The sequence below is a fragment of the Pan paniscus genome, chromosome 1 (assembly GCF_029289425.2).
Source record: "Pan paniscus chromosome 1, NHGRI_mPanPan1-v2.0_pri, whole genome shotgun sequence".
NCBI lineage: Eukaryota > Metazoa > Chordata > Mammalia > Primates > Hominidae > Pan > Pan paniscus.
This window is the reverse complement of record NC_073249.2, coordinates 116,306,502-116,328,543: the sequence shown is the minus strand read 5'-3', so window position 1 is coordinate 116,328,543 and position 22,042 is coordinate 116,306,502. Positions and strand designations below refer to the sequence as shown.

General features: G+C 43.7%; 1 long non-coding RNA gene across 1 annotated transcript; it reads left to right on the top strand.

The window, feature by feature from the left end:
• Window positions 1-1,961: 1,961 nt before the first annotated feature.
• LOC117974974 (uncharacterized) lies at window positions 1,962-16,069 on the top strand. The gene is made up of 3 exons (XR_004665174.3): window positions 1,962-2,271; window positions 6,769-7,484; window positions 9,075-16,069. It is a non-coding gene; the product is annotated as an uncharacterized LOC117974974 (long non-coding RNA).
• Window positions 16,070-22,042: the final 5,973 nt, after the last annotated feature.

Here is a 22,042-nt window from a genome sequence, read left to right as displayed (position 1 = left end):
GCAGGTCAGCATAGTGGCTAACAGCCATGGTTTTGAGCCAGCCTGCCTGGGTGGAAGGCTTAGCTCTGCCACTTAACAGCTTTATGGCCTTGACTACTCAACCTGTCTGTAAAGTGAGATTAATGAAAACCCCTTACTCATAGGACTGTTTGAGGACTCCGGGAGTTAGTATATGCAAAGAGCTTAGAAGAGAGGCAGGGAAACCTTAGCTATTCACTCAGTATTTGATGTTATTACTTTCTGTGCCTTTGTGATAAACTCTCTCACTGATTCTAGCTCATGACTTGTAAAAGACCAGCCCTATCCATTTTATGCCTCCCACCCAACCCCACAAGGTGATCTTGCCTTGCTTAGCAAAGAATTTTTACCAAAATGCTTTTCTCTAAGGCAGTGAGCTTTAAATGGAACAAGTGTAACTTTAGATCAATTTTATTTTCCATTTCTTTCCATCTCCTTGGCTACTGTCCTAGCACAAATCACCTTCATTATCAATCTGAACCCCTATCTGGTCCATGGATCCTTTCTGACTTGTGCCCCTAAAATCTATTCTCTATTCAATAGGCAAAGGGATCACTTTAAAATGCAAATTTGATTGAATTACTTTTCTGATGAAAACCTCCAATTTCTTCCTACTACACTTAAGATAAAATCCAAAGGCCCTCTGCAAGCTGGCTGGAAGGGCCAATGGCATTCCTTCTGATCCTCAGGCATGCTGAGCAAACTTGAGGTTTTGCCCCTGCTGTCCCTTCTGTTTGAGCATTCTCTGCAGATCTTTACGTGGATGGCACCTTGTCATTCAGATCTCAGCCCAAACAGAGGCAGTGGAGAGTAATGGCCACAAGCACATCTTTGGGAGCCAAACTGCCTTGGATCTAAATCTTGGGTTTCACCACCTCACCACTTCTTAGAAAAGTTACTCAGTCCCGGTTTCCTCATCTGTAATAAGAATGGTAATAATCCCTACATCATAGGGTTTTTTGAGGTTTAAATACATTAACAGTTGTTTAAAAAAATAGTGATCAGCATACAGTAAACACCACTTAAGTGTTTAAGAAATGAAAATGTTATTTCCTCAAATAACCCTTCTCTGACCCATTCCAAGTTACTACCTTCCCCAGTGACAGTCACTTAACATGCAAGTGCCTTATTTTTATTTTCTACACAGTTCTTTTCATTTTTGGAGATCATTTACTTATTTTTATTTTCTACATGGCTCTTGTCACTTTCAGAGATCACTTACCTATGTATTGATCGGCTTTCTCACTAGACTGAAGGTTCATGGCGACAAAAATCTCATCTGTCTTATTCCTTTAGGACCTGCCATCCCATTTCTCAGAACAATGCTAATATCTATTACCTTCTCAATAAACAGTCATCAAATGAAAGAACCAGAGTTCAAATTCCGATTCTACTAGTTCAGTGGTTTTTATCTAGATGCTTGACCTCTGTAGGCCTGAATTTCCCCAGCCACAAAATGAGCAAGAATATCTGTACTTCATGGGAGTATTGTATAATATACATGCCAAAATGTTAATGGTGATTATCTTTGGGAGATGGGATTACAGAGGATTTATTTTTTCATGTTGTTCTCATGTATATTACTTTTAAGATAATGAGCGTGGATTTATTTTGTAATCAGTGTAAATTTAAAATTAAACAATATTTGTGAAGGATTTAATACAGTCCCTGATCCACAGTAGGTATTTAATAAACAGCCAATGTTAATACTACTAAACTGTTCAATAAGCCCAAAACGGCCTCCTTCCTCTGTGGCACTGGTCTGTTGCCTTATACCCCAGTCTGAGGTTTGGGGCTCAGTCACTACCCGACCCCAGCTGGAAAGACATGTTCCTCCTCTCAGGCCAGCTTCAGAAACCAGAGTGGAAGGAGGAGATTCAGTGACTGTCAGCTGAAGGGCTTTCTCTTTTAGACCAGCTCACTCTCACCCTTTGAAGCCCAAGTTTACCTCCTGATTGTGGGTGGATGAGCTTTCCACAGTGCTTAGTATGCATCCCACGCCTGGCAGGCTGCAGAGAATATTAACATGGCAAATTCCATTGTTTATTCCCCCCACACTCCCCCAAAATCATTTTCAGTGTTGAGGAAAGAGATTGTGCCCAGCTGCTGGAATCTAATCAGCAACAGATCTGCACAGTGCTGGAAGATGTGGCTGATACAAAGCTGTGATTCTTCAGCTGGTGAATTTCCAGTGCAAGATGGGGCTTGCCCACCCCTCTCCAATACGGTGGATGGACCAAATGCTTATTCACCGTGAGTAGGGGGAAGGGGGCGGGACATCCCTCACACAGGGCCATTGGCAGCAGCTGATGATGCAGGAGGCAGGGGAACTGGAGTGAGTCCTCATTTTTCATCAGGAATCCTATGGCTTTTGCTCATTAGGTTATCTGTCAGTGCAGCCAGCTCCAGCCAAGGCTTCTGGGTCCTAGTGACCCACTTTCTATCTGGTCCCCTCAGACTCTCTATGATTCTGTCTTTAAAGATTAGCTTGAAAGAATTTGAAAGTCATTGTTTTTGTTCCCAGCAAGCAAAGGAAAAACATAGCTTCTCAGAGCTAGCTAAAGGTTCTGTGGCTTTCTTAAACATGACAGCTGCATTAACAATGAGAAAAGAGACTCAGGAGCCTGTAATTTGAAGGACTCCATGACTGCTAGATGGATTTACAGTCTAAAGCTGGTGTTACTGTAAAAACTCTGGATGACAGGCGAGCAGCTTTTACCTGGCTTTCTGGGTGCCCCATCCCTGTGCTAGTGAACCCAGGGGTAGATTCCAGGGCAGGCCCATGGATTCTGTAAGCTGAAGTACTGTTTTAGTCATCTAAAATAAGACTTGGAAAAGGCAGAGACTTGTCTCACTATAGGTGGCTTTTCATGGACTCCAGATCCAAGTGAGGAAAGATTCTAGGGATAAATTCTAGATTTTCTTCTATGGAAGCCTTGTCCACGCATCCATCCATCCATCCATCCATCCATCCATCCATCCACCCACTCACCCAGCCAGCCAGCAGAGCAATTTGCAAGTGCTGTTGCTTATATAGTATGTTTTATAGAAGGTATCAAATATAAGATGTAAGCATGCCTACTATTGTATAGGGTATACTCTCTGAGTTCAGAGCCTCATTGGCAGTGTGTCCAAGGGTAAGTCACTGTGCATCTGTTGGCTCATCTGTAAAACAGAGCTTGGAATCTTCCTTATATGTTTTCTTGTGAGGAGAAAATGAAGCAATCAATGTTCAGTGCTTAGCATAATGTTTGGCATGTCCTAAACACTCTATAAATGGTAGTTATTATTATTATTTCAACAGAAGACACAGAGAAGTTAAAATTCCACTCCCTGACCTTGAGATGCTTTTTATACATGTGCATAGTTGGAAGCTTGGCATAGGTCAGGTTATCTTATTCTGGAGTAAGTGAGGTTTCCTTGAAACCTTGGCTCTAAACTCCCAGAACAAAAGACTGTTAGTTGTGGTGACTTGGCCATAAACTAGGTCTGGTGCTTTACCCCTCTGTTCCAGTGGGCACTGACTTTCCATATATCCTATAATGTTTGTTTTCTGCCACTTCCTGCATGATTTTTTTTTCTAAAATCTTTCTTTTCTTCAGACTGAGATAAAATAAAAATGTATCACCTGAAGCTGAGGTTGAAAAATAGCCCAATCATTGTTGTTTAAAAACAAATTCCCTTGTTGATGGCACTTCTTGGTGAATGATTCCCCTTCACTATGGGGCCTTCTTAGAGCAGAGATAAATGAGCCAATTTGGCTCTCTAGGGTTCATCTTATGTCTAGGCCAAATTAGTGCAGGAAATCCTGAATTATAATTTGTTTGTGTTATCATTAATTCATTTAATCACACATTCCTCACAATTTGTAGCACTGAAGAGGAATTATTAACCAACCCATTATGTTTAATGTGTAGCTCTTTAAAAAAAGATGGCTAATAATTCATCTGAGGTGCCAGTGATAGTGCTGATAATAATAATAGCTAACTTTTATTGAGTACTATCTCCGTGCCAATGTGTAATGTTTAAAACATTACATATATGTGAACTTCTTTCATCCTCACATCAACCATGTGACATGTTGTTATTATCCCCTTTTTCAAGATGAAGAAATTGAGGCACGAAGAAGTTAAGAAAGTTGCCCAAGGTCACACAGTCAGTATGTGGTAGGATCAGTACAGCTCAGTTGCAGAATTAACGCTCTTTGCTTCCTAGTTACACATTTATCAGGTGTTCCCTGAGAAAGTCCCAGGTGTCAGGACCTGTGCTGGGTACAGGGATTTAAAGAACATGCTGTAGTTCTCTCCTTTTAAGGGGCTTGAAGTCTGGCTTGGGAGTCAAGACATGTAAACAAATGGAGCTTGGGTCTGAAATTAGGCATTCTGACTCCAGAGAGGAATACTGAATGATGAGTGGGAATTGGCCCATGAGAAAAAAGAATGAAGGGGAAGGATATTCTAGAAAAACAGAGAGGCCAGATCAGGCAGGGGTGTCTGCAGATTGCTTAGTGTGGGCAGCACCCATCTGTACCAGTAGATCAGCACTGTTCTCCTTTCTTCCACAAAATCCTGGCAAGGTCTCCTGTTTCTGTACACTCTAAATCCACACTGTGATCCACTCTGTGATAACATGGAAAACCACCCTAAATAGAAATATGAAACCCAATGTTTTGAGTGGATCCTTTCCGCTGCCCGAGAGCCGCAGCAGCCTTGAGTCTCAAGTGCTGTTTGATCCCTTTACGTGCTGTTCCCTCTGGAGGGATTTGGGTTTTAATCTGTTTGATTTTTTCTTCTCCCATAAGATTACAATTCTCTCTCTCTTATTCTTAAAATCTCAGATTACTCAGAGATGTGATCAGTGACTCACAACATTTCAGCTGGGGAAAGGGAGGATGCAGTTCGTTGCCCTGGTGGCCATCGCCCTCATGGCTGTTAGCATCTGCACAGCACCTCCCTCTCCCCTCAGAGAAACGCCGTGAGGGCAAGTCACCCTATGGGTGTCCATTCTACTTTGTGGCTTCTCAGGAAACTGGCTTTCCTACTTCCTTCAATCACTTGGCCAGTTAGGTGGACTGCTCCAAAGAGAATCCCCTTCTTAATCCTGCGAGGAGCAAGTAGAGTATCTCACTCTGTCCAGTATCTCTCCCCATAAACAAAAATGCCAGTCCCAAGTATTGGTTTGGCTCAAATCTTGAGGTGAATGGCAAAGCGGAAGAGACTGGGGGTGAAAATGATCTTTAGAGATCGTTTAGAACTTGAAGTTATCAACATGGGAACTACAGAGCATGAAATACTTCCTACTCTCTTGCTGCGTCCTGGACCAGGTTAATATCTCTATTATCCCTTCATTAAGAAGCTAATCACATCAGCTGTCCCTTTTGAGACTAGCAAGTCTTGCTTTAGTACAGTCTTCTTACTCTAGTCTAGTGCCTTGTGTGAGCATCTCCCAAGAGCTTCTGATCAATCTAAACCAACCAAGTCCTTCCATCAGACATTTTCTCCCCACCCCGTCCCTATCCCATGCTTCCTCACCACCTGGATGGATTTCCAAAGTGCCTTCCTGAGGGTCCTTCTGCCTCTGCCCTCTCTACCTCCAGCACCTCCAGTCTACCCAGTAACACAGTGCCGCTGGATTTCTCTTCTTAATATACTACTACTATTATTATGTGACTCCCCTCTTTAAAAGCACCCAATGGCTCCTCTGTTCTCAGAAACTTGCCCAAACTTCTCCAAATGGCTTTCAAAACTACCACAGTCTGTTTCCAGTTGAATCACTCCCTTGCGTCTGTTCTGGGTTTGAGGACAATAAATTCATCAGTCTTCTCCCTGTCATTCATTCCCTATGGAATCCCTTCTAGCTGAGACAAATAGGACTGATTACTTTAGAGAAATTGAGTGAACAGGAGGGAAAACTCAAATGAGACAGCAGGAAGGACACATGGGCGATGCATGTCCTTCAGGGCCTCCCTCCTCACCTTGTCTGTTCAGATTACTCCCAGGCGTGTGTTTTAAATGGAGTTGAAATCCTATCCTGTTTATCCTTGTTCATATTAGCAAAATGTTTGGTGAGCTCTTTACCAAGGGCTGACACGTTGGTGCCAACCAAAGAGGCTGAGCGCATTTATCACTGCAACTGGGACGTGCCCCAGCCTGGAAAGGCTGTGCCAACCACTTGTCATTTCCTGGCAGCTCCCCCGTATCCTCACACCCATCCTGCTCATAATTGCAAACCTCCAACTTCTGTGACCTTCAAGAGTTGCAAGAAAAATGATTGACTGGCCAAGTCCAGCTTCACATGGCAGTTGAGTTCTGAGGCTTTGTCAGAGCCAGGCTGTGACAGCTGAGCCAGCAGAAGTCTGGGGAGGAGGTCAAATCACAATCCCGAGGCATCACCGCCCTCCTTACTTTATAGACCGTAGAGTGAGGCTGGAGATGGCAGCAATGGCACCAGCTCAAGAATTTCTATGGAGGAACTTAAGGGTGACGCTTTGATTGGAAAAAGGAGTTAGCAGACTTGTTTTAACGATAAACTTGAGCAGAAAGCATTCTTTAAAGTTAGATTACTTATTGGGGTGGCTTGTAGGGTCTGCTGGAAATAATAGGGTGGGATGTGAGCAAGCACCAATGATTTGTACAGATGTGCAAGTCATTGGTATTTATCTTTCAATGCCCTTCCCCTGCTTTGCTCTGTATCCCAGGGATCATCCCTGAAAATGACATTTCTCAGGCTCCCTTTTCCCCTGGCTTCTAGGTGAATGAAAGGCAGTGGAAGAAGAGTGGAGATGAAGAGAATTGGGGAAGCCAGGGAGCAGCATCTTAAGAGCATCTCTTCTGTGGCCCCAGCCCACACTGGGCCATCTTTGCCTTGGTTCCAGCTCCCCTTGTGTGGCATTGCCCAGGGCTAAAGAAACACCACCCTTCCCTCTATCTCCAGCTCTGGAGTTAGGAGCAGCTTCCTGGAGTTGCTAGTCTTGGAGTTGCTTCACCCTCCTATTTGCTCTTTCAGATCTTCTACAACCGGTGATATTGACTCCTCTATAAGTTGCCTCTTTTGAACCTTGTGGCATGGATGCTGTTTTTTACTGATTGGATCTTATCTCTTCAACAGTGGCCTGACACAATAGCTAAGTGGGATCAAACTTGAAGCCAGCCATGCAGTGAAAGTGGGAATTAGAATTGTTGCCCTGACTAGTAGTCAGTATGCTTCTACCATTCCACACCACCTTCTGAAAGATAGGCATGTATGTAGGTTATGAATGGGAGGGTTACTATTACTCCAGGGTTCCTGTTAAACATATATCATGTTGTAGAGCATAGACTCTTCTTCCCAAACAATGCACGGCCAAAGTGCTTTCTGGGTGTTGGTGAGGAACTGAGAGGAGGGAGCAAAAAAGAGGTGTGGCTCAGTTTGGGAGCTCCCAATCAGACAAGGGCCCTGAAATCAAGAGAAAGACAACAGAGGATGCGGTAAGTAACTAGTGTTTCATCCTTGGCTCACATTCCCTCCTCACAGCCCCATCCCATGCTTCTGCCACCCAAGGCTGGTCAGAAAGTACTTAGGAAGTGGAAACTCATTCTAACACCAGCCTCAGAAAAACATTTTCCAAAGAGGGAAGCTCCCCAGACACACCCTCATGCCTCAACGCAATGATACCACAACTGCAGGCTTTGTTTTGATTACGTGATTATTTGTTGGACTTCTGGTGTGTACTTTAACAGGGACTTCAAAGAACTATGAATCATGGTTTCAACTTTCAAAAGTCCATCCTGGCTGCAGAGATGAGGTGCATCTATATGAAAGATTTTAAGAGCCATACAAGGCAAATCACCATCCAGTATCAGGATGAGAGCATGTAGAGGCAGACAACAGGAAGAACTTACACTGGTGGAACTCCAACTAAACGCTTTAGAAGCACTGTGCAGTAATGTATATACACACTCTGTATATTATCCCGTGTAATGACTCCCCTAGTCCTAGGGCTTATATATCATGATTCTCATTTAGAAAACAGACTCCAGGAGTTGAAGTATTCCAAAGTCACATAACTGGGAGGTGGGATCTTGAGAAATGCCAAACTCATGCTTTCCCCGCCACTTCACTCTGTCCCTACTATGGCCAGTGACAGAGATTAGACTCAGATTCTGGACACCTGGGGAGTCAACCAGTGAGGATGCTGGAATGGGGATGGGACCCCAGGCAAGCAATGTCTGAGGAAAATTGTCTGGCAGGGGTCTGCACCATGAATCAGAGGAGGGACAGAGACAGGAGACCAGTCAGGGGACTGTGACAGCGACCCAGTGGGATGCTCTGAGAATGGAAAAGAAGAGGTATATATGAGAGACAGTTTGAAGTGAGGGTCACCAGGTAGGCCTGTGTTTCCAACTGGATACAGAAGGTAAAATAGAGGGATTGAGGTAATTAATTAAACCTTGATGATTCATAATTTGAACCTGACTATAATTTTGAAAAAAGAACAAAAACAAAAAACTACCCTCCCCAATTTAGAACTAAATGTCAAACACATTCCCCCTGCCTTTCCTCTAGATTAAAAAATATTTTGTGGTAATTAAATAAAAAGCTGAGATTCCTACTTGTTGGTTTTATGATCTGGATGGTTTGTCAGCCTGTTGACAACTCCACAAACCAGGAAAGCTGTTTGGGTTGTTGTAGGTTCTGACGGATAAAAAGTGGGTGATTAATTCAGGTTTAGGAAAATGTAGTGCACCACAGAACAGTTCCGGAAAACAGATTATTGGGGAAATTGGATGGGGGAGGGGGGAAGCCAGAGAATTCCCAGGCTGAGGGACAGGTGGCTGCAGAAAGGACTTATTGGGCTGAAGTGTGGTGCTCATCAGGGAAGAATTAAGTCTTTTGAAGACTGGGGCTGAGTAAATCAGCTAATCCTTGGGGAACAAATATATGAGAATGGTAACAAACAAATATATAAACATAGACTCATTGTTTAAGCTGTAGTCGAGACAAATTGGTTAACTTACAGACCTGTAATTTGCCTACTAGAATGTGTGTTGTGACCTGAGGTTTCCTTTCATTGTCAGGTGTTCTTTGTTCTGAAGAGGAGAAACAGTAAAAAATTTGCCAAGGACCCAAGATAGAAGACTGTGGGCCCAGATCCTAATGTAAAAGAAGCCTGCCTCAACTTAATTTTCCTGGACAGCAAGAGCTATGAAAATGAACTGGGTGAATATTGGTGTTTTCAACTTGAGGTTCCAATGAATTAGGACAATCAGAAGGAAGAGTTTGATTTTGGGGTCTAGCATGAGACCATTCAGTTCAAACTTTCATTTCACAGTTAGGAAACTAGACCCAGAGAGGCACAGTGCTTCGGGTTGATGCTAATAGACTGATTTTGGAAGGCAGTTGAGCTGGAAGACACAGATCTGGGGGCTGTCAGCCAAGGGCTGAGAAGGATGTGAATTAAGAAGGTGGGAAGGGAATTGATGGCTAAGGCCTGAGTCTTGAGAGAAACCCATGGCCAGGAGCAGAGGAGTTAAGATTCATTCAGAAATGCTCCTACAGACATGGGAGAACAAGGATTGTTCAGTATAATGGAAGCCAAAGGAGAGGGTTTTGAGGAGCAAAAGACTAGCCAACAGTAGCAATTGTGTCAAGGTGATCAAGGAATAAGATGTAAACAATTGTTGGATTTATAATATGATTTTAAAAGTGCAGTTTCAGTAAAGTGATAAGAATGGGAGGACAATCAAATGGCACGTGGTGTGTGTGTGTGTGTAGGTTGTGGTGTGTGTGTGGGGGGATGTATGTGTGGAGAGTGTGGCATGAGATGCATGTGCATATGTATGTTTAGGATGAGGTGTGTGTGGAGAGTGAGATGTGTGTGTGTAGGATATGAGGTGTGTGAGCTGTGTGTGTGTGTGTGGTGTGTGTGTAGGGTGCGGTGTTGTGGTATGTGTGTATGTATACGTGGTGTGGGGGGTGCAGGGTGTGTGTGTATGTAGGATGCGGCGTGTGTGGAGAGTGAGATGTGTGTGGAGAGTGCAATGTGTATGGGGTGTGTGTAGGGTGCGGTGTTCATGTGGGGTGTGTGTGTGTATTCTGACTGAATGCTGAGCACTGGTGCTTGAGCTCTCCTGCCCTGCCGGGGAGGTGTTGTGTCTGAGGTGAGGGGAAGGCTGACCCAGCTGATGGGTCCTGTGAGGCAGAGGTTGAGGAGGGAGCCAGAGATGAGAACCAACAACATGCTCCAGGAAGAGGGACAGGCCCAGGAGCAAGGGGACACCAGACTGGAACAGATGGACTCATGCAGTTGTTCCTTGATGGCCTGTTCACATATAGCATTTGCCATGTCCCACAAATTCTGGGGGAACCACAAAATCTGGGGGAACCAGAATTCTGGTGGAACCACAGTGTGTGGAAGTTCCAGGAGACTGAAAGTGGTGCAAGGTTAAGTGTGTTACATATGTAATTGAGTAATCAGGGGTGCTGACAGCCCGACAGGCCATGCCTTCCATTCGAACCAGAGCTTGCTTCACATAGAAAGAAAGCAATGGTTTTCTAAGAAATGTGGACAAGTGAGGAACCCTATCATATCCTTCTTACTCATTTCTTCCCTGTATTAACCAACCACTTACGCTGAAAATGATGACACAGAAGAAAGGGAAAGACAGGACAACCCATGGTTCCTTTTCCTTTCAGCCCTTCCTTACTCATCAGTAAGCTGAAGGTTAAGAGTATTGATGGAACATGCACGTTATCAAGAAGTAAAATTAAAACAGTTGAGTTAGTTTTGTGCAGTGTTCCCGCTGCTCTGGTAAGGACAAAATATATACGCAAGTAAGAGCTAGGAAATATGAACTGTGTAATTTCAATGATTCCACGTATGAGTCAAATGCACTTATTTTCATTTACAACTAACACTACACAACATAAAGAATAGTAAAATTCATACTAATAATTAAATTTAAAATTTTTCTTTACTTAAAATGACATTAAATATCAAATTAAAAACATCATGACTAGTAAAAAAAAATTGTGGAAGAAAGAAAAAGTTTTATGCTTTGGTGACCCTTAATGGCCTTATTTCCCTCTGGTTTTTGAACAAGGAGCTCGATATTTTCATTTTGCACTGGGCCCTGAAAATTATGTTACTGGCCCTGGGTGGGATGGTTGTTTATATTTGTATGACCAGGGTCAAAAAACAGTCTTGGAACCACAGGAGCAGGGAAGATTCACCAATAAATTGATGAACACAAGTCTTCATCATTACCCACACACACTCACTGGCCCCTCAACATTGGTAACAATGGCCATGGGTGGATTGTTAAGAAGATGATAACTCCCAGAAAACTATGGTTTTTCTGCTGATAACTCTTCAACATCTCACCACACCCAATATCTCTGCTTTTGTTAACAAACCATGAACTGCTTCAAGTTGTCATACCCTTTCTCACTGTCTTTCTTCTGATTGGAATGGCCTGGTGAGAGCAGGCTGGTGGGAACACACACCTTCCGAAAGGCCCTCACCACAGCAGATCACTGCTGGCGTCCGAGCTACTTCCTGCTTGTCCTGTTGTGTCCTTCATCAGTGACCGCACTCTTGGAGTGCTTGCCTCTGGCTCCTGTTTTCCACCCCTTTCTCAGCCTGGTAACTCCTGGTTTCCAGTCTTAGTGGGCCCACTGCTCTGCTCCCACCTCCTGTGATAGAGTCGGGAGAGCCGCCACCCCCACTTGACTCCTGGACCCCATCCAGGCTGTGGTATGTGCCAGCACCATCTTCCCAAAGGATGCTGCCCCTCCCTGAGGCTCATGGTATAGCTCTTCTCCCATATTCACACTCCCGTCTTGAAGCCTAGCCCACGTAGGGTTTCCAGAAAGCCTTCCCCAAACCACTAATAGAAACCCTACTATACTCACACCTTCCTTAAGAGATACTTCACAAACCCAGTTTTGTGCGGTGCAAAGGGGATGAAATCAGAAATAACATAGGTTTAAATCCTGGTTAACTAACTGATTTTTGAGTCTGTCAATAAACCTCTCTGTGCCTCAATTTCCCCATCTACAAAAACAGGATTGTGATACTTACCTCATAGGATCATTGTGAGGATTATGAGAAATAGCACAGGCAAAGCCCCTAGGTGCTGCCTGGCATGTCCCAGCACTCAGTAAAAGCTCCCCCAACACTTTTCTCCCCCTGCTGGGGTTGGGCACCGTGCCTTATTCATGCCTTTATTCCTTGCAGCACCTAGAGTAACATCTTGTGGCTGGCAGGTGATCAATGCCTGTGGATTGAATTAAATTAAAACTTTCCTTGTGTTACACTGTTCTCTCCATGTCCCCAGTTGTAATATCCTCTTAAAAGTATCATCGCTTGGCTGGGCGCGGTGGCTCATGCCTGTAATCCCAGCACTTTGGGAGGCTGAAGCGGGTGGATTACAAGGTCAGGAGATCGAGACCATCCTGGCTAACACGGTGAAACCCCGTCTCTACTAAAAATACCAAAAAAAAAAAAAAATTAGCTGGGCGTGGTGGTGGGCGCCTGTAGTCCCAGCTACTCGGGAGGCTGAGGCAGGAGAATGGCATGAACCCGGGAGGGGGAGCTTGCAGTGAGCCGAGATCGCGCCACTGCACTCCAGCCTGGGCAACAGAGTGAGACTCCGTGTCAAAAACAAACAAAAAAAAGTATCATTACTCAGCTTGTAAGTTCTACTTCATGTTACTGCAGATTGTGACCCCCCAAATGAAGTAACTTTTGCTGTTCCTTCTTATTAAAAATAATACATGCTCAATATATAAATAAAAACACAAGCAAAAAGAGTATTAAAAAGTCTGATAATTCTACCCACACAGACATAGCTAGTATTAACATCTCTCCATTAGCTTTTCAATGCAATGCAGCTATTATATCTATGTGTGTGCATGTATACATGTATGTATAATATTTTGCTGAGGGAGGAAAGTGGAAATAGCTATTAAGAGAGGGATGTGGGCTTTAGAATAGAAAAAATTCAGCAAGCCTGTGCTCTGTGAGTGTGAAAATAACCACTGGTATCTACTTAGATTCAGTAGGGTGGGAGTCTTGCTGGAAATGCTTTTTAAATTTCTAGTGCCATAATCTTTCTTTCATCCAAACAGGAAAAAATGAGTCTTTACGTATTTTTTAATGTAGCGATAATTGTCATTCATCAGCATACTGCACACTCTTTATTTGGGTGTTTATTAAGGATCTATTTCATGCCAGAAATAGATCCTAGTTGGCACTAAAAACAAGGATACGGTTACTGCTCTCAGTAAGTTTTCAGTCTGGTGGGGGACACACATGAGAAATAGCACATGCAAAGCCCCTGGGTGCTGCCTGGCATGTCCCAGCACTCAATAAAAGCTCCCCCCAACACTTTTCTCCCTCTGCCGTGGTTGGGCACCATGCCTTATTCATGCCTTTATTCCTTGCAGCACCTAGAGAAACATCTTGTGGCTGGCAGTAAATAGGTGGGCAAGATTATCAGATTTTTTAATACTCTTTTTGCTTGTCTTTTTATTTTTATATCGAGTATGCATTATTTTTAATAAGAAGAAACAGCAAAAGTGACTTCATTTGGGGGTAAGAAAAGTAAATAGGTTACCACAGTGCCATGTGATAAATGTTAGGAGGTGGGAACCACAGGATGCTGAGGAGCATTCAAGGTGGGGGGACCAAACCCAACTGTGAAGAATTCCCAGAAAAGGTGATATCTATGCTGAGTCTTCCAGGGAAGGTCATAGTTTGTCAGGCCATGAAAATAAGGGGTAGAGAAAAAAATATTCCTTGGAGAGGGAAGAACATGTGCAATGACTCGGAGGCAAAACTCTGTGTGGGGACTGCAGGTGCAGAGTGGGTGGAGCATGGAGTTGGAGGGGTGAAGTGCAGGGAGATAAGAGTGAGAAAGGCCTTGGATACCACGCTCATGAGTTTAAACTTTGTCCTGATGGTTAAGGGGAGCCACTGAATTCTTTGAAAAAGGGGGTGTCATTATTTGTGGGGTTGAATGTAAACAGCTGGGTAAATGGGTCTATACTTCTGGAGACAGATCTAAGCTGGAGATGTAGACTTGAGAGTTATTTATATACAGATGGGAGATGAAGTTTGGGGTGTAAATCAAATCCCTAAAGAAATCTATAATGAGAAGAGTGGCTGGAAACACTGACATTTAATGAGAAACAGAGGAAGTTGCCTGAGAAGGATTAGCCAGAGAGGTAGGAGAATAACCTAGAGATAGTAATGTTTGGGTACCAAGGAAAGAGAATTGTGTAGATACAGGAGGAAAGAATCACCAGCTGGGGAAAAAAGGGTCAAGTTAAATAATAACTAAAATGATATTATTTGAATTTGACAACAGGGTCATTGGTGGTCATAGTGAGAACAGTTTCAGGGGAGTGATGGGGTGGAAGCCAGATTGTAGTGGGTTGAAGAGTGGGGGTGGAAAGAGGAAATGAAGGTAACAAATATAGACAACATTTTATGAGATTTCACTTCAAAGGGGAGAAAAGAAATAGTGCGGTAGCTAAAGTAAGACCTGTGATTGGAGGAAGACTTCATTATTTTAAGATTTAGAAAAGCTGTTCAAGCAGATTGAAATACTGATGGGAAGAAAGAGAAAGTGAAAGAGAGAGAAGATAATTCTTCCGAAATGCTTTCATATTTATTCATTTGTTTAGCATTACACAGTTCACTTAGGAGGCTGTTAATCTTTTTTCCATTTTCAGGCAGAAAAACTAAATGAAACCCAGAACAATGAAGTGAATTCTCTAAGATTGTATGTCAGGAAAATGAAAGTGATAAGCTTAAACTCTGGGGTTCCAACAGACAGTAAAGATTCAGGAAGAAAAATGCATTTCCATCTGTAAAATCCCTTGAGCCCAGAGCATATCCAAGGTGCTACGATTATCATGCCCCCAACTCCCCCACCCTCGACTGGGAGGGGGAGCCAGTCTTGTAGCTCTTATCAGACTGTATTGAGCTGAAGCTTTAATGAGCAGCAGCAATCTGTTATTTTCCTCTTGTTTGCCTTGCAAGTTGCTCTTTTAATTCACATCAAGAGAGGGAGAAGGAGATGAATATTAAAAGCACACATCAAGGGACTGAGCCAGCCAGGGAGACAGGGAGCTCTTCAGTATGCAGGGACAGAAGCAGGAGTTTGATGTGAGACAGGAACCATTGCCCTGGAGTCTGCTCCAGTGTCTGACAAGCCTGCCCTTGGGAAACGTTGCTCACTAGAGTTGCTCTGGTATTGGGAAAGGGTTGTTTCTGGAATTGTCTGCACTGTGGGCTTGGCTGACTCTAGAATGACAACAGAAAGAACAAAACTATTTCTGAGACCTCGAGAGAATAATTTATTATGATGTAGAAACCAAAGTGTGGGGGAAGAGTTTCTGTAATGGGACATCTCACCTAAAAAGAGCAGTAAGTCCCACTGGTCTGAGATGGTTTGGGTGTAGGAAAGATGGAAGGAAAGGGTCTCAATGTCAAGAGTACCAATATTTTCTTTAGTCTCTATTCAGTAGTGAGGCTCTGATTCTCCAAGTTAACTTCATAAAGTGGTGAAAATCCAGAGCAAAGGCCAGCAAACATTTGGGAATTGTTTGCTTCAGCTGGTCCAGATGACCCTATAAGGGACTTATCGTCTCTATAATCTGAGAACTTGGAAGAATAAGAGCTTAATAAGGGTGCATAGGAGGTTAATCTTATCCCCAAGTACTGCAATAAATGCTCACCATCAGAATCACACAGAGGTTTGTACTTGCTAATTCAGCCGAAGTCAGTTCTTGGGAAGACCTCAGGGTTATTGGCTGACTGTAATGATGTAATGGGTAAAGGCCAGGATTGGTTGATTGGTTGTTAAGGGTAATAATTTTGTACCAAGCCCAAAATTATACAGGGCTGGCATCTTCAAGTTCTTGCACTGTGCATGGATTTGGTAAATTCTTAATAAATCTTTGTTAAATGAGTGAATAAATAATCTTGGTTTCTTATTCCTTTATTCAAGTGACCTATGCCAATTCAATTCAACAAATATTTATTGAGCACCTACTATATAAGAAGAACCTAGTAAGCTCTAGGGAGGCAAGTGTCATCCTAGTTGTAGCAGATATTGTCAGTGCCTGTGTAACCACCCAATGGGTTCACCTTGCCTGCTGCCTAGACAGAGCCCATTTATCAAGACAGGAGAATTGCAGCAGGGAAAGAGTAATTCATGCAGAGCTGGCTGTGTGGGAGACTGGAGTTTTATTATTACTCAAATCAGTCTCCCTGAGCATTCGGGGATCAGAATTTTTAAGGATAACGTGGTGGGTGGGGGGCAGCCAATGAGTCAGGAGTGCTGATTGGTCAGGTCAAAGATGAAATCATAGGGAGGCAAAACTGTCTTCTTGTGCTGAGTCAGTTCCTGGGTGGGGGTCACAAGATCGGATGAGCCAGTTTATCCATCTGGGTGGTGCCAGCTGATCCATCAAGTGCAGGGTCTCAAGCACTGATCTTAGGCTTACAATAGTGATATTATCCCCGGGAGCAATTTGAGAAGGGTCAGAATCTTGTAGCCTCCAGCTGTATGATTCTTAAACCATAATTTCTAATCTTTTGGCTAATTCATTCGTCCTACAAAGGCAATCTAGTCCCCAGGCAAGAAGGGGATTTGGCCGGTGGTGGTGGCTCACATCTGTAATCCCAGCACTTTGGGAGCCTGAGGCAGGCAGATCACGTGAGATCAGGAGCTTGAGACCAGCTTGGCCAACATAGTGAAACCTCGTCTCTACTAAAAATACAAAAAGTAGCCAGGCACGATGGTGCACACCTGTAGTCCCAGCTACTTAGGAGGCTGAGTCAGGAGAATTGCTTGAATCCGGGAGGCAGAGGTTTCAGCGAACTGAGATCACACCACTGCACTAGAGCCTGGGTGACAGAGTAAGGCTCTGTCTCACAAAAAAAAAAAAAAAAAAATAGAAGGGAGTTTGCTTTGGGAAAGGCCTGTTATCATCTTTGTTTTAACTATAAACTTTCCTCCTATAGTTAGTTCAGCCTACACCCAGGAATGAACAAGAACAGCTAGGAGGTTAGAAGCAAGATGGAGTTGGTTAGGTCAGATCTCTGTCACTGTCTTAGTTACAATTTTGCAATGGTAGTTTCACCTGTGTCCATATTCCCTTGACACTCATGATATAAGCTGCTAGCTACTCACTGAAAGTGATAGGGACAAGAGGCAGAGAAATTCTAGGCAGAAAAAGATGGGGTCCCTGGTGAATCCCCACCCTTAAGCCTAGAACTGCGGCCCAAAGTGAGAACATGCATTCCTGTTTTCCTGCTTGAATGTTGCCTTTTCCAAAACCACCCATGGCCCATCCTGCCCCCCATCCTGTACCCATAAAAACCCCATCCTCCACTGGAAAAGAGCAGACAAGAAGAGAAGAGGAGAAGCATCTGGATGTTGGAGACTGCAGTTTGACGTCAGAGGGAAGCAGCTTGACTTCAGAGGGATGGCTTGACTGTGGGACTTTGGAGTCCAGCTGCAGATGGCCAGACTTCAGGGTAAGAATACCTTCCCACCCCATCCCCTTTCCCACTCTCCCTCCCACTGAGAGCCACTTCCATTAGCAATAAAATCCCCTACATTTACTATCCTTCAATTGGTTTGTGTGACCTGATTTTTCCCAGATGCCAGACAAGAGCTCAGGGTATAGAAAGCTGTCACACTTACCCTCTGCCCCTGTGAAAAGGTGGAGGGTCCACTGAGCTGTTAAACATTTAATCTGTCCATGGACAGGAAAGCTAAAAGAGCACTGTAACATACACCTTCTGGGGCTTCAGGGGTTGCAAGCACCTCCTAGATGTGGCCGTGGGGCAGCATGGAGTTTTGCTTCTGCCAGCACCCAAAAGCACTTGCTTTGGCTCCTGTACCCGCTCACCTGTGTGCTCCCCATCCCATGAGGGGTTGAGAGCTGTGGACTGAGTAAGTGAGGCACCCCTGCTGGGGGGCCCATAAAGGGGTCAAGGAAAATTTCCTGTTTCAGAAGCATCTGTGGCTCTCTTTGTCTTGTGGATTTCTTTGGAGGCAGGAGCATGCTCAGCCTGTGCACAGTTCAGGTTTGAAGTGCAGGGAGTTGATGCTCCTGGGAGAAGTCTTCAACTAATGACAGATGGGAGTTGGGGGATAAATACCCTGACTTCCTTATCCCTCCACTGGAACAACTCTGAGGCTGTTTTGCACAGTCTCCCAGAGGATCCCAGTGGAATTGAGCCCCAGTTTCCCACAGCAAACCTATGTTGACTTCCTGTCCTCCATTCCTCAGTCCCATATTGGTGCTTCTTGAGATCTCCTTCCAAATAAACTACTTGTAGTTGAATCTTTGTTTTAGGTTCTGCTTTCGGGAAAGCTTAGCTTAAAAGACACAATCTATAGTAAGTATAATTAAACAGGATCAGCAAGAATGGGAGGAAATTTCTACCATTAAGCAGTTGGCAGCAGAGGTGGGAGGAGGGAGATGAATGGTTGGTAAACCTTTATGATCACAGCTGAATACCTGCCTAAGAAGGGCTACTTAGAGGACAAGACTGCTGGCAGTAATATTGTAGTGGGTTGATAAGTGTTCTTCAACATATATGATTACCCCGAACCTCAGAATGTAACCTTATTTGGAAATAGGGTATTTGCACATGTAATTAGTTAAAGTGAAGTCATATTGGATTATGGTAGGCCCTAAATTCAATGTCTGGTGACTTTATAAGAAGAGAGTTGAACACACAGAGTTTCACATAGTGAAGAAAGCCATGTGATAACAGAGTCAGAGACTGGAGTGATGCAGCTACAAGCAGAGGAGTGCTAAAGATTACTGGGAGCCACCAGAAACTAGGAAGAAGCCAGGAAGGATTCTTCCCTGGAGTCCTCAAAGGGAGCATGGCCCTGCTAACACCTTGACCTTGGATTTCTAGCCTCTAGAATTGTATGAGAATAAATTCCTGTTGTTTTAAGCCACCCAGTTTGTGGTACTTTGTTACAGCAGCTTTAGGGAACCAATACAAATATAAAAACAAGAAAAGAAATGTGGGAACTATAAAGTGCTGTATAAATACAAAGTGGTGTTTTTTCTTTCCTACGATTATTTTTCTTTCAATTCCCTACTTCTCTAGGCTACCTGTAGAGTTCATTAATTAGATGGGAAGCTCCAAAAGAAATCTAGCAGTCTCTGTTTCTTCTTTTTTTGTCTCACATTGCGTTGCCCTGCAGATCCGAGTCTGCAGAGGCCAGCTCCATGCTTGCTGAGATAGATGCCTGTTCTGAGCTTAGGGGTGAGGAGGGTGGAGGTGGGCACTGCAGTGAGCGCAGAAGCGCTGAAAAATGTCAGCATGATGGTCTCTCAGTGGGTAGGGAGAATGTTCTGCTGCCTAATGAGCTTTGAAAAATACAGTCGGCTCTTTGTATACACAGGTTCTGCATCTGTGGATTCAACCAGCCATGGGTCAGAAATATTTTTTTAAAAATTTTATCTGAACATGTATAGACTGTTTTCCTTGTCATTGTTGTCTAAACAATACAGCATAATGACTATTTACATGTCATTTACATTGTATTAGTTATTATAAGTAATCTAGAGATGATTTAAAGTAAATGGGTGGATGTGCATCATAATATGAAAATACTATACCATTTTATGTCAAGGACTTAAAATCTGAAGATTTTGGTGTCTTATGGTGGGGTTTGGGGTCCTGGAAACAATCCCCAATGGATACCTAGAGATGACTGTATTTATAAGGTAACTTTAAAGCTAGTTATTAGAAAATTGGGTAAGAAGCACAAAGAAAGAGAGAATATGCTATGTTAAGAGAGCAGTGATGATTAGGAACGGGGATGGAGACTGCCTGAGTTCTCCAATCTTACCCCAGAGCCACCTCACTATTTCCTCTCTTTATAGTCTTTGATGAGGTAATGGAAGGGCCTCCTCTGATTTTAGGCATCTGGATCTACCTTCCTTTGGTCTCAGGTCATAGACACCCTATCACCATAGAGTATGATTCAATGAGGGAGCACTTCCTGTCTTTAAATACTTTCCCCACTTGCTACCTTAATCTGTTTTTAATAGTTGACCAATTTGCATGGAAAAACCAAAACCAAAACAAAACACCAAGGAGTTCATATGCAAGTGACCTGAGGCCAATAACATATTAGCTTAAATTCTGACTTAAGTGTCAACAATTGTCATTGAAGCAAGTTTTGAGGAGGAAGAAGAAAGAGAGCAGGCAAAGTCTCAAACAACTCTGACTCTTCTCAGTAACAGGTTTGAGCACCGTACTCCCTAGAGGTTAAGCACTCCAGACAAGCTACCCCTGTCTTTCTGTCATCAAACTTCTCTTCCATAGCAACTCTTCCTTCATACAGTTGTCTTCTATGCCCCTTGCCAGGAAAGTTCTCTTACATTTTGCATACAACTGAATGCATAGACAGCACCTTCTCTATTTAGCTGGAGACAGAAGCCATCTTTAGAAGATCCTTTTTACTGAAAGGTTTATGTGAGTTCATTTGTGATGGTCTGGAGTTGGAGCTATGACCCCAAGCCATAGCACAAAGAGGAGACTCTTCTTGCTTCCTTAAGGCTTCCAATGTGACAGCAGAATTGGTAGCTGGGAAAGCAGGGAATCCTTGCATAGTGCCCCAGAGTGCCTGTCACACCTGGCCCAGCTTCCCAGTAAACCTATTGATGCCCTCTCATCTAGAGTCCCATCTAGAGCAGGCATACTATCTCAGATAATAATAAAAAATACTCATTGTTGGCATGTGCTGTCTTAAGTATATTATCTCAGTTGACCCTCAAGGCATTCTACAAAGTAGATAATCCATTTTACAGATGAGGAAGTAGAAGCTTACAGAGGTTAATGTTCCTAAGGTCACATAATTCATATGTAGCATAACCAAGATTTGAATCCACACCTCTCTACAAGGCTCTACTTCATGAAGTTCTTCCAGTTCTTTCCTCAGTTATTCTCTAGACACCTCCTTCCCCTTTTCTCTTTCCAGCCTGATGAATAAATGCAGAGCAAGAGCTGTCATTGCTTCATCTTCCCAGGATCTTGGAATCACTTGCATAAGTCAAAGAGAAAGGTAGGATAGGCAGAGATAGTTAATTTTGCTTCAGTCTCTTTTCTAACCCCAAATTGTTCTTTCCAAGTATTTTATCGAGCCGCTGGGCTACCTCCTAGAGTGAGACCCTTCATGGCATCTCTCTGGCCTCTCTGGCAGCTTCTACTTCCATGCCCAGAACAGTCTCTCTTTGAAAGGTAATGGAGACAAAGCTTCAAAATAATTCTTCTGTAGATCTTTATATAAACATGTGTGAGGGCTTTTAAGAGGAGAGTTATGACTTCCAGCAAGAGTTTGACCTCCTTTCTTTCCTTTTCCTCCCAAGGTAGATACATCCCAGATACCAGACAAGTAGTTAGCTCATCTTTGGCTCATGAACCGCAATGGGGCTAGAAAGGATGTTATGTTTATAAACATGACCTCTATCCTTAAAATCCTGATTCTGTCCCCACCACCCCCCCTTTTTTTTGGCCTGGCTGTTCCGTTTTGAGAGCATCACTATTGGGCGTGGATGGGGAGGTGGAGAGGAGAAGGACTAGGTTACTGGCCCCTGATTCTCTAGGGCTGCTCTGGCCATGCTCAGAAGCATGGGAAGAATCAGGGACATTCAGAGAAATAAGGGCTCCGGCTAAAGAGCTGACAGCTGGGCTTGTGACTGATACAGCAGTAGCCCTGAGCGATGCCCCCATGGGAAGCCACTATCCTGTAGGGAAAGGGTCAGTCAGTTCTAAAATCAAAGCTAGATTTGTAGGCTGGAGCTGTGGGAGCCAGAGCCCTCTATGCCTGTGAGGCTGCCTGGAGCTCCATGATGTAAGTCAGAGTGAGAATGCCCTGCCAAGCCTTTTCAGGGAAGGATTGGCTCAGGGCCAAAGTTACCTCCCACCCCTCTCTCTGCCAGTTCTCCTCAACCATTTCCATGACTACGGAAAAGGGTAGAAATACACAGT